General features: G+C 45.4%; 1 long non-coding RNA gene across 2 annotated transcripts in view; it reads right to left on the minus strand.

Moving 5' to 3' along the window:
• Positions 1-317: 317 nt before the first annotated feature.
• Positions 318-15,400, minus strand: part of LOC130361540 (uncharacterized) — a 70,159-nt gene continuing 55,076 nt past the window's right edge. The window contains exons 3-5 of one of the 2 annotated variants that reach the window (XR_008891046.1): positions 3,536-3,608; positions 1,927-1,999; positions 318-399 (exon numbers count right to left, since the gene is read on the minus strand). This is a non-coding gene — a long non-coding RNA (uncharacterized LOC130361540). Of the gene's footprint in view, positions 400-1,917; positions 2,000-3,535; positions 3,609-15,400 lie in introns of those variants that run through there. The other variant, XR_008891047.1, reaches the window with a different exon arrangement.

The following is a 15,400-nucleotide window of genomic DNA, read 5'->3' on the forward strand; positions in this document are numbered from 1 at the left end:
TTTTAAATGGCAATAATCAGTTATAGTATGTGATTTATTACATTAACTTATAGATTTTTCTTTACAGTACAGTTATGTCTTAACTCTGCGGTCAGTGTATTGAAAAAGGGATTACTACAAATAAAAAACAGATATTAGAAATCGTAAATGTTCCTAATCTCTGTACCTGAGACATGGTTGTGTTATATAAGAAGCTGTCTATAGACAATATACTTATTAAAAACCCATATATCTTCATGTATAAGGTAGAGACTATGACATCTCTGCAGGTCTAGATGTTGTATCTAGCCTGATTGTTATCAGTAATTAATATAAATATTAATTACCTGTCTCTTTGTTCCTTTCCTGCAGCTGACGGGGGTATAGGTCACTTTCACCTTCTCACCGGGCATCAATCACCTATAAAAAGACACAGGTATGATAACATGTCCCTTATACATGCTACAGACGCTAATATATATAACACTCTATTGCCAGAACTACTTGTCTCAGGGATTATAAAACCGCATTAGAAAAAAGAACAAAAGAAAAGATGGAACCCATTGAGATATAGATGATAGGGATTTTTATTTCTATTGTAGAGCAGTGTATTATAACTCCCAGGATGATGTTGACAGACACTATTGTTAGGTTTTTTGGGGTTTTGTGTTTGTAATGTTTGGGGTATGTGTTATTTTATGTTTCTTTATTCATAAATTTTAAGGGTAATATATGTTTGTTTTTTTGGGGGAAGGGGGCAGGAGCAAAATATTTTATAAATTATTTTTGTTTTTTAATCAAAAACTGTTATTTTTGCTGTTATTATTATTCATCAATTTCATCAATATTTTATATATTTTTATTTGGCAAATATTTCTTGGAATGTCTTTTATCAATTTTGTGCAGAAATTTAGGATAGAGGTTAGAGGGGTAGTCCAGTGGTGAAAAATTTATCCCCTATCCTAAGGATAGGGGATAAGTTTGAGATCGCGGGGGGTCCTACCGCTGGGGCCCCCTGCGATCTCTCTGTACGGGGCCCCGGCTCTCCGCCGAGATAGCGGATGTCGACCCCCGCACGAGGCGGCGGCCGACATGCCCCCTTAATACATCTCTATGGCAGAGCCGGAGATTGCCCAACGCAGCGCTTCGGCTCTGCCATAGAGTTGTATTGAGGGGGCGTGTCGGCCGCCGCCTCGTGCGGAGATCGACACGCCCCCTTCCCGTGGGCTGTCGGGGCTCCGTACAGGAGATCGCAGGGGGCCCTAGCGGTCGGACCCCCCGCGATCTGCAACTTATCCCCTATCCTTAGGATAGGGGATAAGTTGCTCACCACTGAATCACCACTGGACTACTCCTTTAATCATGTTGCGGTGGGAATTGCTAAACTAAAAATTAATAACAGAAATACAGTTTGCCCCCCGAGATTCCAAAGCACAAAATGCACTTCAGATCAACAGCCGAAGCATCGTAGGGGGACCCATTCTAATGGAGACAATGTCCTCCACCCGTTTCCACAACATTGAGGGGCCACTCAAAGAAATGGGCAGTCGAGCTTGAGCCACAGACGGTTGTCTCCATTCTGTATTTCTGTTTTATAATCAACATAATGTATTTTTCATAGTTTTAAATGGCAATAATCAGTTATAGTATGTGATTTATTACATTAACTTATAGATTTTTCTTTACAGTACAGTTATGTCTTAACTCTGCCTTCAGTGTATTGAAAAAGGGATTACTACAAATAAAAAACAGATATTAGAAGTCGTAAATGTTCCTAATCTCTGTACCTGAGACATGGTTGTGTTATATAAGAAGCTGCCTATAGACGATATACTTATTAAAAACACATATATCTTCATGTATAAGGTAGAGACTATGACATCTTTGCAGGTTTAGATGTTGTATCTAGCCTGATTGTTATCAGTAATTAATATAAATATTAATTACCTGTCTCTTTGTTCCTTTCCTGCAGCTGACGGGGGTATAGGTCCCTTTCACCCTCTCACCGGGCATCAATCACCTATAAAAAGACACAGGTATGATAACATGTCCCTTATACATGCTACAGACGCTAATATATATAACACTCTAGGGCCAGAACTACTTGTCTCAGGGATTATAAAACCATATTAGAAAAAAGAACATAAGAAAAGATGGAACCCATTGAGATATAGATGATAGGGATTTTTATTTCTATTGCAGTGCAGTGTATTATCCCTCCCAGGATGATGTTGACAGAGACTATTGTTAGGTTTTTGGGGGTTTTGTGTTTGCAATGTTTGGGGTATGTGTTCTTTTTTGTTTCTTTATTCATAAATTTTAAGGGTAATATATGTTTGTTTTTTGGGGGGAAAGGGGGCAGGAGCAAAATATTTTATAAATTATTTTAGTTTTTTTGTTTTTTAATCAAAAACTGTTATTTTTGTTGTTATTATTATTCATCAATTTCATCAATATTTTATATATTTTTATTTGGCAAAATATTTCTTGGAATGTCTTTTATCAATTTTGTGCAGAAATTTAGGATAGAGGTTAAAGGGGTAGTCCAGTGGTGAAAAACTTATCCCCTATCCTAAGGATAGGGGATAAGTTAGAGATCGCGGGGGGTCCGACCGCTGGGGCCCCCTGCGATCTCTCTGTACGGGGCCCCGGCTCTCTGCCGAGATAGCGGGTGTCGACCCCCGCACGAGGCGGCGGCCGACACGCCCCCTTAATACATCTCTATGGCAGAGCCGGAGATTGCCCAACGCAGCGCTTCGGCTCTGCCATAGAGTTGTATTGAGGGGGCGTGTCGGCCGCCGCCTCGTGCGGAGGTCGACACGCCCCCTTCCCGTGGGCTGTCGGGGCTCCGTACAAGAGATCGCAGGGGGCCCCAGCGGTCGGACCCCCCGCGATCTGCAACTTATCCCCTATCCTTAGGATAGGGGATAAGTTGCTCACCACTGAATCACCACTGGACTACTCCTTTAATCATGTTGCGGTGGGAATTGCTAAACTAAAAATTAATAACAGAAATACAGTTTGCCCCCGAGATTCCAAAGCACAAAATGCACTTCAGATCAACAGCCGAAGCATCGTAGGGGGACCCATTCTAATGGAGACAATGTCCTCCACCCGTTTCCACAACATTGAGGGGCCACTCAAAGAAATGGGCAGTCGAGCTTGAGCCACAGACGGTTGTCTCCATTCTGTATTTCTGTTTTATAATCAACATAATGTATTTTTCATAGTTTTAAATGGCAATAATCAGTTATAGTATGTGATTTATTACATTAACTTATAGATTTTTCTTTACAGTACAGTTATGTCTTAACTCTGCCTTCAGTGTATTGAAAAAGGGATTACTACAAATAAAAAACAGATGTTAGAAGTCGTAAATGTTCCTAATCTCTGTACCTGAGACATGGTTGTGTTATATAAGAAGCTGCCTATAGACGATATACTTATTAAAAACACATATATCTTCATGTATAAGGTAGAGACTATGACATCTTTGCAGGTTTAGATGTTGTATCTAGCCTGATTGTTATCAGTAATTAATATAAATATTAATTACCTGTCTCTTTGTTCCTTTCCTGCAGCTGACGGGGGTATAGGTCCCTTTCACCCTCTCACCGGGCATCAATCACCTATAAAAAGACACAGGTATGATAACATGTCCCTTATACATGCTACAGACGCTAATATATATAACACTCTAGGGCCAGAACTACTTGTCTCAGGGATTATAAAACCATATTAGAAAAAAGAACATAAGAAAAGATGGAACCCATTGAGATATAGATGATAGGGATTTTTATTTCTATTGCAGTGCAGTGTATTATCCCTCCCAGGATGATGTTGACAGAGACTATTGTTAGGTTTTTGGGGGTTTTGTGTTTGCAATGTTTGGGGTATGTGTTCTTTTTTGTTTCTTTATTCATAAATTTTAAGGGTAATATATGTTTGTTTTTTGGGGGGAAAGGGGGCAGGAGCAAAATATTTTATAAATTATTTTAGTTTTTTTGTTTTTTAATCAAAAACTGTTATTTTTGTTGTTATTATTATTCATCAATTTCATCAATATTTTATATATTTTTATTTGGCAAAATATTTCTTGGAATGCCTTTTATCAATTTTGTGCAGAAATTTAGGATAGAGGTTAACCATGTTGCGGTGGGAATTGCTAAACTAAAAATTAATAACAGAAATACAGTTTGCCCCCGAGATTCCAAAGCACAGAATGCACTTCAGATCAACAGCCGAAGCATCGTAGGGGGACCCATTCTAATGGAGACAATGTCCTCCACCCGTTTCCAGAACATTGAGGGGCCATTCAAAGAAATGGGCAGTCGAGCTTGAGCCACAGACGGTTGTCTCCATTCTGTATTTCTGTTTTATAATCAACATAATGTATTTTTCATAGTTTTAAATGGCAATAATCAGTTATAGTATGTGATTTATTACATTAACTTATAGATTTTTCTTTACAGTACAGTTATGTCTTAAATCTGCGGTCAGTCTATTGAAAAAGGGATTACTACAAATAAAAAACATATATTAGAAATCATAAATGTTCCCAATCTCTGTTCCTGAGACACAGTTGTGTTATATAAGAAGTTGTCTATAGACAATATACTTATTAAAAACACATATATCTTCATGTATAAGGTAGAGACTATGACATCTCTGCAGGTCTAGATGTTATATCTAGCCTGATTGTTATCAGTAATTAATATAAATATTAATTACCTGTCTCTTGGTTCCTTTCCTGCAGCTGACAGGGGTATAGGTCACTTTCACCTTCTCACCGGGCATCAATCACCTATAAAAAGACACAGATATGATAACATGTCCCTTATACATGCTACAGACGCTAATATATATAACACTCTATTGCCAGAACTACTTGTCTCAGGGATTATAAAACCGCATTAGAAAAAAGAACAAAAGAAAAGATGGAACCCATTGAGATATAGATGATAGGGATTTTTATTTCTATTGTAGTGCAGTGTATTATCCCTCCCAGGATAATATTGACAGAGACTATTGACAGGTTTTTGGGGTTTTTGTGTTTGCAATGTTTGGGGTGTTACGCCGAGCGCTCCGGGTCCCCGCTCCTCCCCGGAGCGCTCGCTTCACTCTCTCCGCTGCAGCGCTCCGGTCACGTCCTCTGACCCGAGGCGCTGCGATCCCGCTGCCAGACGGGATGCGATTCGCGATGCGGGTAGCGCCCGCTCGCGATGCGCACCCCGGCTCCCCTACCTGACTCGCTCCCCGTCTGTTCTGTCCCGGCGCGCGCGGCCCCGCTCCCTAGGGCGCGCGCGCGCCGGGTCTCTGCGATTTAAAGGGCCACTGCGCCGCTGATTGGCGCAGTGGTTCCAATTAGGGTAATCACCTGTGCACTTCCCTATATTACCTCACTTCCCTTGCACTCCCTTGCCGGATCTTGTTGCCTTAGTGCCAGTGAAAGCGTTCCTTGTGTGTTCCTTGCCTGTGTTTCCAGACCTTCTGCCGTTGCCCCTGACTACGATCCTTGCTGCCTGCCCCGACCTTCTGCTACGTCCGACCTTGCTTCTGCCTACTCCCTTGTACCGCGCCTATCTTCAGCAGCCAGAGAGGTGAGCCGTTGCTAGTGGATACGACCTGGTCACTACCGCCGCAGCAAGACCATCCCGCTTTGCGGCGGGCTCTGGTGAAAACCAGTAGTGGCTTAGAACCGGTCCACTAGCACGGTCCACGCCAATCCCTCTCTGGCACAGAGGATCCACTACCTGCCAGCCGGCATCGTGACAGTAGATCCGGCCATGGATCCCGCTGAAGTTCCTCTGCCAGTTGTCGCTGACCTCACCACGGTGGTCGCCCAGCAGTCACAACAGATAGCGCAACAAGGCCAACAGCTGTCTCAACTGACCGTTATGCTACAACAGTTACTACCACAGCTTCAGCAGTCATCTCCTCCGCCAGCTCCTGCACCTCCTCCGCAGCGAGTGGCCGCTCCTGGGATACGCTTATCCTTGCCGGATAAATTTGATGGGGACTCTAAGTTTTGCCGTGGCTTTCTTTCCCAATGTTCCCTGCATCTGGAGATGATGTCGGACCTGTTTCCCACTGAAAGGTCTAAGGTGGCTTTCGTAGTCAGTCTTCTGTCCGGAAAAGCCCTGTCATGGGCCACACCGCTCTGGGACCGCAATGACCCCGTCACTGCCTCTGTACACTCCTTCTTCTCGGAAATCCGAAGTGTCTTTGAGGAACCTGCCCGAGCCTCTTCTGCTGAGACTGCCCTGTTGAACCTGGTCCAGGGTAATTCTTCCGTTGGCGAGTATGCCGTACAATTCCGTACACTTGCTTCAGAATTGTCCTGGAATAATGAGGCCCTCTGCGCGACCTTCAAAAAAGGCCTATCCAGCAACATTAAAGATGTTCTGGCCGCACGAGAAATCCCTGCTAATCTACATGAACTCATTCACCTAGCCACTCGCATTGACATGCGTTTTTCTGAAAGGCGCCAGGAACTCCGCCAAGATATGGACTCTGTTCGCACGAGGCGTTTCGTCTCCTCGGCTCCTCTCTCCTCTGGTCCCCTGCAATCTGTTCCTGTGCCTCCCGCCGTGGAGGCTATGCAGGTCGACCGGTCTCGCCTGACACCTCAAGAGAGGACACGACGCCGTATGGAGAACCTCTGCCTGTACTGTGCTAGTACCGAACACTTCCTGAGGGATTGTCCTATCCGTCCTCCCCGCCTGGAAAGACGTACGCTGACTCCGCACAAAAGTGAGACAGTCCTTGATGTCTACTCTGCTTCTCCACGTCTTACTGTGCCTGTGCGGATGTCTGCCTCTGCCTTCTCCTTCCCTGCTGTGGCCTTCTTGGACTCTGGATCTGCAGGAAATTTTATTTTGGCCTCTCTCGTCAACAGGTTCAACATCCCGGTGACCAGTCTCGCCAGACCCCTCTACATCAATTGTGTAAATAATGAAAGATTGGACTGTACCATACGTTTCCGCACGGAGCCCCTTCTTATGAGCATCGGATCTCATCATGAGAGGATTGAACTTTTGGTCCTCCCCAATTGCACCTCGGAAATTCTCCTTGGACTTCCCTGGCTTCAACTTCATTCCCCTACCCTGGATTGGTCCACTGGGGAGATCAAGAGTTGGGGGTCCTCTTGTTCCAAGAACTGTCTAAAACCGGTTCCCAGTAACCCTTGCCGTAACTCTGTGGTTCCTCCAGTAACCGGTCTCCCTAAGGCCTATATGGACTTCGCGGATGTTTTCTGCAAAAAACAAGCTGAGACACTACCTCCTCACAGGCCTTATGATTGCCCTATCGACCTCCTCCCGGGCACTACTCCACCCCGGGGCAGAATTTATCCTCTCTCTGCCCCAGAGACTCTTGCCATGTCCGAATACGTCCAGGAGAATCTAAAGAAGGGCTTTATCCGTAAATCCTCCTCTCCTGCCGGAGCCGGATTTTTCTTTGTGTCCAAAAAAGATGGCTCCCTACGTCCTTGTATTGACTACCGCGGTCTTAATAAAATCACGGTTAAGAACCGCTACCCCTTACCCCTCATCTCTGAACTCTTTGATCGCCTCCAAGGTGCCCACATCTTCACTAAATTGGACTTAAGAGGCGCCTATAACCTCATCCGCATCAGAGAGGGGGACGAGTGGAAAACGGCATTTAACACCAGAGATGGACACTTTGAGTATCTGGTCATGCCCTTTGGACTGTGCAACGCCCCTGCCGTCTTCCAAGACTTTGTCAATGAAATTTTTCGTGATCTGTTATACTCCTGTGTTGTTGTATATCTGGACGATATCCTAATTTTTTCTGCCAATCTAGAAGAACACCGCCAGCATGTCCGTATGGTTCTTCAGAGACTTCGTGACAACCAACTCTATGCCAAAATTGAGAAATGTCTGTTTGAATGCCAATCTCTTCCTTTTCTAGGATATTTGGTCTCTGGCCAGGGACTACAGATGGATCCAGACAAACTCTCTGCCGTCTTAGATTGGCCACGCCCCTCCGGACTCCGTGCTATCCAACGCTTTTTGGGGTTCGCCAATTATTACAGGCAATTTATTCCACATTTTTCTACCATTGTGGCTCCTATCGTGGCTTTAACCAAAAAAAGTGCTGATCCCAAGTCCTGGCCTCCTCAAGCAGAAGACGCCTTTAAACGACTCAAGTCTGCCTTTTCTTCGGCTCCCGTCCTCTCCAGACCTGACCCTTCCAAACCCTTCCTATTGGAGGTTGATGCCTCCTCAGTGGGAGCTGGAGCTGTTCTTCTACAAAAAAATTCTTCCGGGCATGCTGTCACTTGTGGTTTTTTCTCTAGGACCTTCTCTCCAGCGGAGAGGAACTACTCCATCGGGGATCGAGAGCTTCTAGCCATTAAATTAGCACTTGAGGAATGGAGGCATCTGCTGGAGGGATCAAGTTCTCCTGTTATTATCTACACCGACCACAAGAACCTCTCCTACCTCCAGTCTGCCCAACGGCTGAATCCTCGCCAGGCCCGGTGGTCTCTGTTCTTTGCCCGATTTAATTTTGAGATTCACTTTCGTCCTGCCGATAAGAACATTAGGGCCGATGCTCTCTCTCGTTCCTCGGATGCCTCAGAAGTTGATCTCCCTCCGCAACACATCATTCCACCTGACTGCCTGATCTCCACTTCTCCTGCCTCCATCAGGCAGACTCCTCCAGGGAAGACCTTTGTTTCTCCACGCCAACGCCTCGGAATCCTCAAATGGGGTCACTCCTCCCATCTCGCAGGTCATGCGGGCATCAAGAAATCTGTGCAACTCATCTCCCGCTTCTATTGGTGGCCGACTCTGGAGACGGATGTTGGGGACTTTGTGCGAGCCTGCACTATCTGTGCCCGGGATAAGACTCCTCGCCAGAAGCCCGCTGGTTTTCTTCATCCTCTGCCTGTCCCCGAACAGCCTTGGTCTCTGATTGGTATGGATTTTATTACTGATTTACCCCCTTCCCGTGGCAACACTGTTATTTGGGTGGTCGTTGATCGATTCTCCAAAATGGCACATTTCATCCCTCTTCCTGGTCTTCCTTCTGCGCCTCAGTTGGCTAAACAATTTTTTGTACACATTTTTCGTCTTCACGGGTTGCCTACGCAGATTGTCTCGGATAGAGGTGTCCAATTCGTGTCTAAATTCTGGAGGGCTCTCTGTAAACAACTCAAGATTAAATTAAATTTTTCCTCTGCATATCATCCCCAGTCCAATGGACAAGTAGAAAGAATTAACCAGATCTTGGGTGATTATTTGCGACATTTTGTTTCCTCCCGCCAGGATGACTGGGCAGATCTCCTTCCATGGGCCGAATTCTCGTATAACTTCAGGGTCTCTGAATCTTCCTCCAAATCCCCATTTTTCGTGGTGTACGGCCGTCACCCTCTTCCCCCCCTCCCTACCCCCTTGCCCTCTGGTCTGCCCGCTGTGGATGAAATTTCTCGTGACCTTTCCATTATATGGAGAGAGACCCAAAATTCTCTCTTACAGGCTTCTTCACGCATGAAGAGGTTCGCGGATAAGAAAAGAAGAGCTCCCCCCGTTTTTTCCCCTGGAGACAAGGTATGGCTCTCCGCTAAATATGTCCGCTTCCGTGTCCCTAGCTACAAGTTGGGACCACGCTATCTTGGTCCTTTCAAAATTTTGTGTCAAATTAATCCTGTCTCTTATAAACTTCTTCTTCCTCCTTCTCTTCGTATCCCTAATGCCTTTCACGTCTCTCTTCTCAAACCACTCATCCTCAACCGTTTTTCTCCCAAATCTGTTCCTCCCACTCCTGTTTCCGGCTCCTCGGACGTCTTCTCGGTCAAGGAAATTTTGGCTGCCAAAAAGGTCAGAGGGAAAAAATTTTTTTTAGTAGACTGGGAGGGTTGTGGTCCTGAAGAGAGATCCTGGGAACCTGAGGACAACATCCTTGACAAAAGTCTGCTCCTCAGGTTCTCAGGCTCCAAGAAGAGGGGGAGACCCAAGGGGGGGGGTACTGTTACGCCGAGCGCTCCGGGTCCCCGCTCCTCCCCGGAGCGCTCGCTTCACTCTCTCCGCTGCAGCGCTCCGGTCACGTCCTCTGACCCGGGGCGCTGCGATCCCGCTGCCAGCCGGGATGCGATTCGCGATGCGGGTAGCGCCCGCTCGCGATGCGCACCCCGGCTCCCCTACCTGACTCGCTCCCCGTCTGTTCTGTCCCGGCGCGCGCGGCCCCGCTCCCTAGGGCGCGCGCGCGCCGGGTCTCTGCGATTTAAAGGGCCACTGCGCCGCTGATTGGCGCAGTGGTTCCAATTAGGGTAATCACCTGTGCACTTCCCTATATTACCTCACTTCCCTTGCACTCCCTTGCCGGATCTTGTTGCCTTAGTGCCAGTGAAAGCGTTCCTTGTGTGTTCCTTGCCTGTGTTTCCAGACCTTCTGCCGTTGCCCCTGACTACGATCCTTGCTGCCTGCCCCGACCTTCTGCTACGTCCGACCTTGCTTCTGCCTACTCCCTTGTACCGCGCCTATCTTCAGCAGCCAGAGAGGTGAGCCGTTGCTAGTGGATACGACCTGGTCACTACCGCCGCAGCAAGACCATCCCGCTTTGCGGCGGGCTCTGGTGAAAACCAGTAGTGGCTTAGAACCGGTCCACTAGCACGGTCCACGCCAATCCCTCTCTGGCACAGAGGATCCACTACCTGCCAGCCGGCATCGTGACATGGGGTATGTGTTATTTTTTGTTTCTTTTAGCATGGCATTGATCAGTGTTATTGCCACTCAACTGCTCCTGCCTGGATCTCAGGCATGGAGCAGTCATTTGGCGATCGGACAGCGAGGAGGCAGGTAGGGATCCTCCTCGCGTCCTGCAAGCTGTTCGGGACGCCACGATTTTATCGCAGAGGTCCCGATCAGCCCCATTGAGCTAACCAGCAATGTTTACTTTCCTTCTATGGTCAGTGAATTAAACAAAAAAGGATCCCTGAAGGTTCCAGGGTAATAGTGCAATATCAACCTTTAAGGGGTTACCCCTTCTGGGGAAAACCCTTACTAGAAACCCCCCTAAAACTTTTAAACTTTATTCAATTCACAAACTAAAAAGCTACCCTTATGAAACACACGGTTTAAAATTATCGGCGGTGTCACCGAATTTTTTATGGGAAAGGAGAACCTCTCCCAGCTACTAAGTTTCTGTTAGTGCTCAACAATTAATATATATTGTGCACTATGATCTGTGCACTAGTAGGTGAGTATGCATGCTGCATTAACATTACTAACAGTGAACACACGCTGTATTAAAACATGGCTAGCCTCCTCGACGTTTCGCTGAATAAACCAGCTTGGTTAAGGGCTTTGAGGCTAATGGTGCCCCGGACGCTAGGTAGGCTTTATATAATCTCACATTGCGTTCATTTCCTGTGACGTGCTATCGCCAATCAGATGGCCGCACATCACAATCTTGTGTCCCGCTATAGTTGTGCACCAATCCTGCGAAAAGTCGCAACCAATCATACAGTATGTTATGGTCTGGCATGTGTTTAGTGTCTGCGCCTATCACCACCTTTGTTTACATGTGATGTCACAGTAGGTACGCATGTCCGCGCATTGGTAATCAATGCGCAAGCCTCATGATGGATGATTCACTTCTCGCGATATCTACATATTGCTGGACCTGTGCGCATGACTTCGGACTTTGTCTGTATTTCACTTCTAGAATACTACTGCGCCTGTTATGGGACTTAGACTGTGTAGGGTATGTTCCAAATTATCCATAGTGCAGACCATGGAGTATGTAAAAGTGTGGTATTAACATGAGTAATTATATTCTCATGTAAATGATCTTGTAACTCATGCAATTTTATAGGAGAAAAAAATATTTTATTTATTTATATTCTGTGAATCGGTATAGACTGCTATTTATTCTGTTTGTTATGTAATAAGCTATGGTAGTCTGGGATATATGATGTCCTAAGATATGGATTTCTTGAGTAGCATGTAAGTTGCAAGGGAGGGGTGGGGGGGAATAAGGAAGGGAGAAGGGAAGCAGAGGGAATTATATATATATATATATATATATATATATATATACACATATATATATACAGTAGATGGAAGTGAAAAAACGTTATCTTATTCAGAAAGTACTTGCTTGTATAATCTTAATCTATTTATTATTAGTGATTGGTGCTATATTTTATTTTTGTTATATTTATGTTATTATTTGTATTTTTTATGTATTTTGTGTATTTTATTTTTTAGTTAGTGATTTTAGATTTTTCTATACATATATTTTATATATATTTTTTACATTTTATTAATTTTTATTGTTTTTATTTTTATTTTATATTGAGTTAAAGTATTTAACAGTAAGTATATTTTATGATGAATTTATTGCTAATATTTCAAATTTCTAATGTTATCCCAAATTTTTCATTTTCACAAGGGGTAATTGAGAAAAAGCCCCCCATAATTTGTATCACCATTTCTTCTGAATATATAAATACCCCATGTGTGGACATAAAGTGCTCTGCTGGCTCACTACAGGGCTCAGAAGAGAAGGAGCGCCATTGGACTTTTGGAGAGAGAATTTGGCTGGAATTGAAGGCCATGTGCATTTACAAAGCCCCCATGGTGCCAGAACAGCGGAACCCCCTTCAACATGTGACCCCATTTTGGAAACTACACCCCTCATGGAATGTAATAAGGGGTGCAGTGAGCATTTATGCCCTACTGGTGTCTGACAGATTTTTGGAACAGGGGTCCATGAAAATGAAAAATTAAAGTTTTCATTTGCACAGCCCACTGTTCCAAAAGTCTGTCAAACGTCAGTGGGGTGTAAATGCTCACTGCACCCATTGTTACATTCTGTGAGGGGTGTTGTTTCCGAAATAGAGTCACATGTGGGAGGTCCACTGTTCTGGCACCATGGGGGCTTTGTAAACGCACATGTCCCCTGACTTGAATTCCAGACGAATTCTCTCAACAAAAGCCCAATGGCGCTTCTTCTCTTCTGATCATTGTAGTTTGCTCGCAGAGCACTTTACATCCATACATGGGAGACTTCCAAACCCAGAAGAAATGGGGTTACAAATTTTGAGGGGCATTTTCTCGTATTTCCTCCTATTTTTTTTATTTACTCATCCAAATTTTACAAAAAGTCATCAAACACCTGTGGGGTGTTAAGGCTCACTCTACCCCTTGTTATGTTCCTTGAGGGGTGTGTTTCCTCTTTTTAATAACTATGAACATGTATTCCTTAGTTTAGTTGGGTCTGTTAGGGTTTATTTTAGGGTTCTGACAATTTTAATGGTAACAATAGCCCTACAACCTAGAGAAGGCAAAAAGCACCCATGATTGTCATAGACATGGTACAGAAAAATTTCTACATGACCCGCTAACTTTGAAGGGGGAAGTGCCTAAAGGCACTTCCCCTTCAAAGTTAGATTCAATTCGCTGGGAACTACAATATAATACCTGGTCGGCATATAACCTTATCTTATATGTAATCTTGTGTCCATGGCCTGCTAGCAATTGGATAGATCCCTAAATCAACATTCCACATAGTTTAATCCAGTATTGTCTAATATTTAGGTGTAATACACAAATGTAGGGTGCAAAGAGGCTGATCTAAGCTGCTCAAGTGTCTCATCCCGGCACATCCACTTACTTGCTCTCCCCTTCAGCTCCTTCTTGATTGAAAAACTGGGCTCAGAACATCAATCAAGGAGGGCCTAGGAGGTGGGAGCAAGCGAGGAGGTGTGCCAAGCTTCGGCACTTCAGCAGATTAACCCCACCTCTTTGGAACTTGGCTGAAAAATTGAACACTGATTTTACAAATTAGGCAACTATTATCAGCTAAAAAAAAAAAAAAAGGTACAATAGGGTCTGAAGTTCTTTGGAGCAAATATAGTTGATAAATTCCCTTTAAAGTGGTACTCTGCCCCTGAACATCTTATCCGCTATAGAAAGGATAGGGAATAAGATGTCTGATGGCAGGTGTCTTGCCACTGGGAACCCCCGCGATCTCTGTGCCGTCACGCCCCCTCCCATAGACATGAATAGAGGGGGTGTGGTTTGGCGATATGGATTGCCACAGATTCCGCAGAGTCGGCCCAGATATCGTGGGGGGTCCCAGTGGCCAGACCCACTCCAGGATCAGACATCTCATCCACAATGTTTTGGATAGGGGATAAGATGTCTATGGGCGGAGTACACCTTTAGCCCCTTAAGGACCCAGGACGTACGGGGACGTCCCCGCACCCTGGGCTTTAAGGACCCAGGACGTCCCTGTACGTCCTGGCGTTTTCCGGTCCCTGCCGCGCGCCGGGCTGAGATCAGAAGCGGATGCCTGCTGAAATGCTTCAGCAGGCATCCAGGGCAAATGCCCTGGGCATGCTGGGAGTTGCAGTTTTGCAACATCTGGAGGTCCACAGTTTGGAGACCACTGTGCCCTTCCAGATGTTGCAAAACTACACATCCTCAGCATGCCATTACTGTCCAGGCATGCTGGGAGTTGTAGTTCTGTAACATCTGGCCCTTCAGATGTTACAGAACTACAACTCCCAGCATGCCTGGACAGTTTTGGCATACTGGGAGTTGTAGTTTTGCAACATCTGGAAGGGCACAGATTGGGAACCACTGTATTAGTGGTCTACAAACTGTAGTCCTCCAGATGTTGCAAAACTACAACTCCAAGCATGCTGGGAGTTGTAGTTCGGCAACATCTGGCTCTAAAGATGTTGCAGAACATCTACTTCCAGCATGCCTGAGAATGTTTGGGAGTAGTGGTTTTGCAACAACTGGAGGCACACTGGTTGGGAAACATTGTCTGTTTCCTAACTCAGTGTTTCCCAACCCGTGTGCCTCCAGCTGTTGCAAAACTATACCTACCAGCATGCACTGATAGACAGTGCATGCTGGGAGTTGTAGTTTTGCAACAGCTGGAGCCCCCCCTGTGAATGTACAGGGTACATTCACATGGGCAGGGGGCTTACAGTGAGTATCAGGCTGCAAGTTTGCGATGCAGCAAATTTTGCGCGGCAGCTCAAACTCGCAGCGGGAAACTCGCTGTAATCCCCCGCCCATGTGACTGTACCCTAAAAACACTACACTACACTATACTATCACAAAATAAAATAAAAAGTAAAAAACACTACATATACACATACCACTACACAGCCCCCCTCCCCTCCCCAATAAAAATGAAAAACGTCTGGTGCGCCACTGTTTCCAAAATGGAGCCTCCAGCTGTTGCAAAACAACAACTCCTAGTATTGCCAGACAGCCGTTGACTGTCCAAGCATGCTGGGAGTTTTGCAACAGCTGGAGGCACCCTGTTTGGGAATCACTGGCATAGAATACCCCTATGTCCACCCCTATGCAAATCCCTAATTCAGGCCTCAAATGCACATGGCGCTCTCTCACTTCGGAGCCCTGTCATATTT

Source organism: Hyla sarda, chromosome 3, assembly GCF_029499605.1.
Source record: "Hyla sarda isolate aHylSar1 chromosome 3, aHylSar1.hap1, whole genome shotgun sequence".
NCBI classification, from domain to species: Eukaryota; Metazoa; Chordata; class Amphibia; order Anura; family Hylidae; genus Hyla; species Hyla sarda.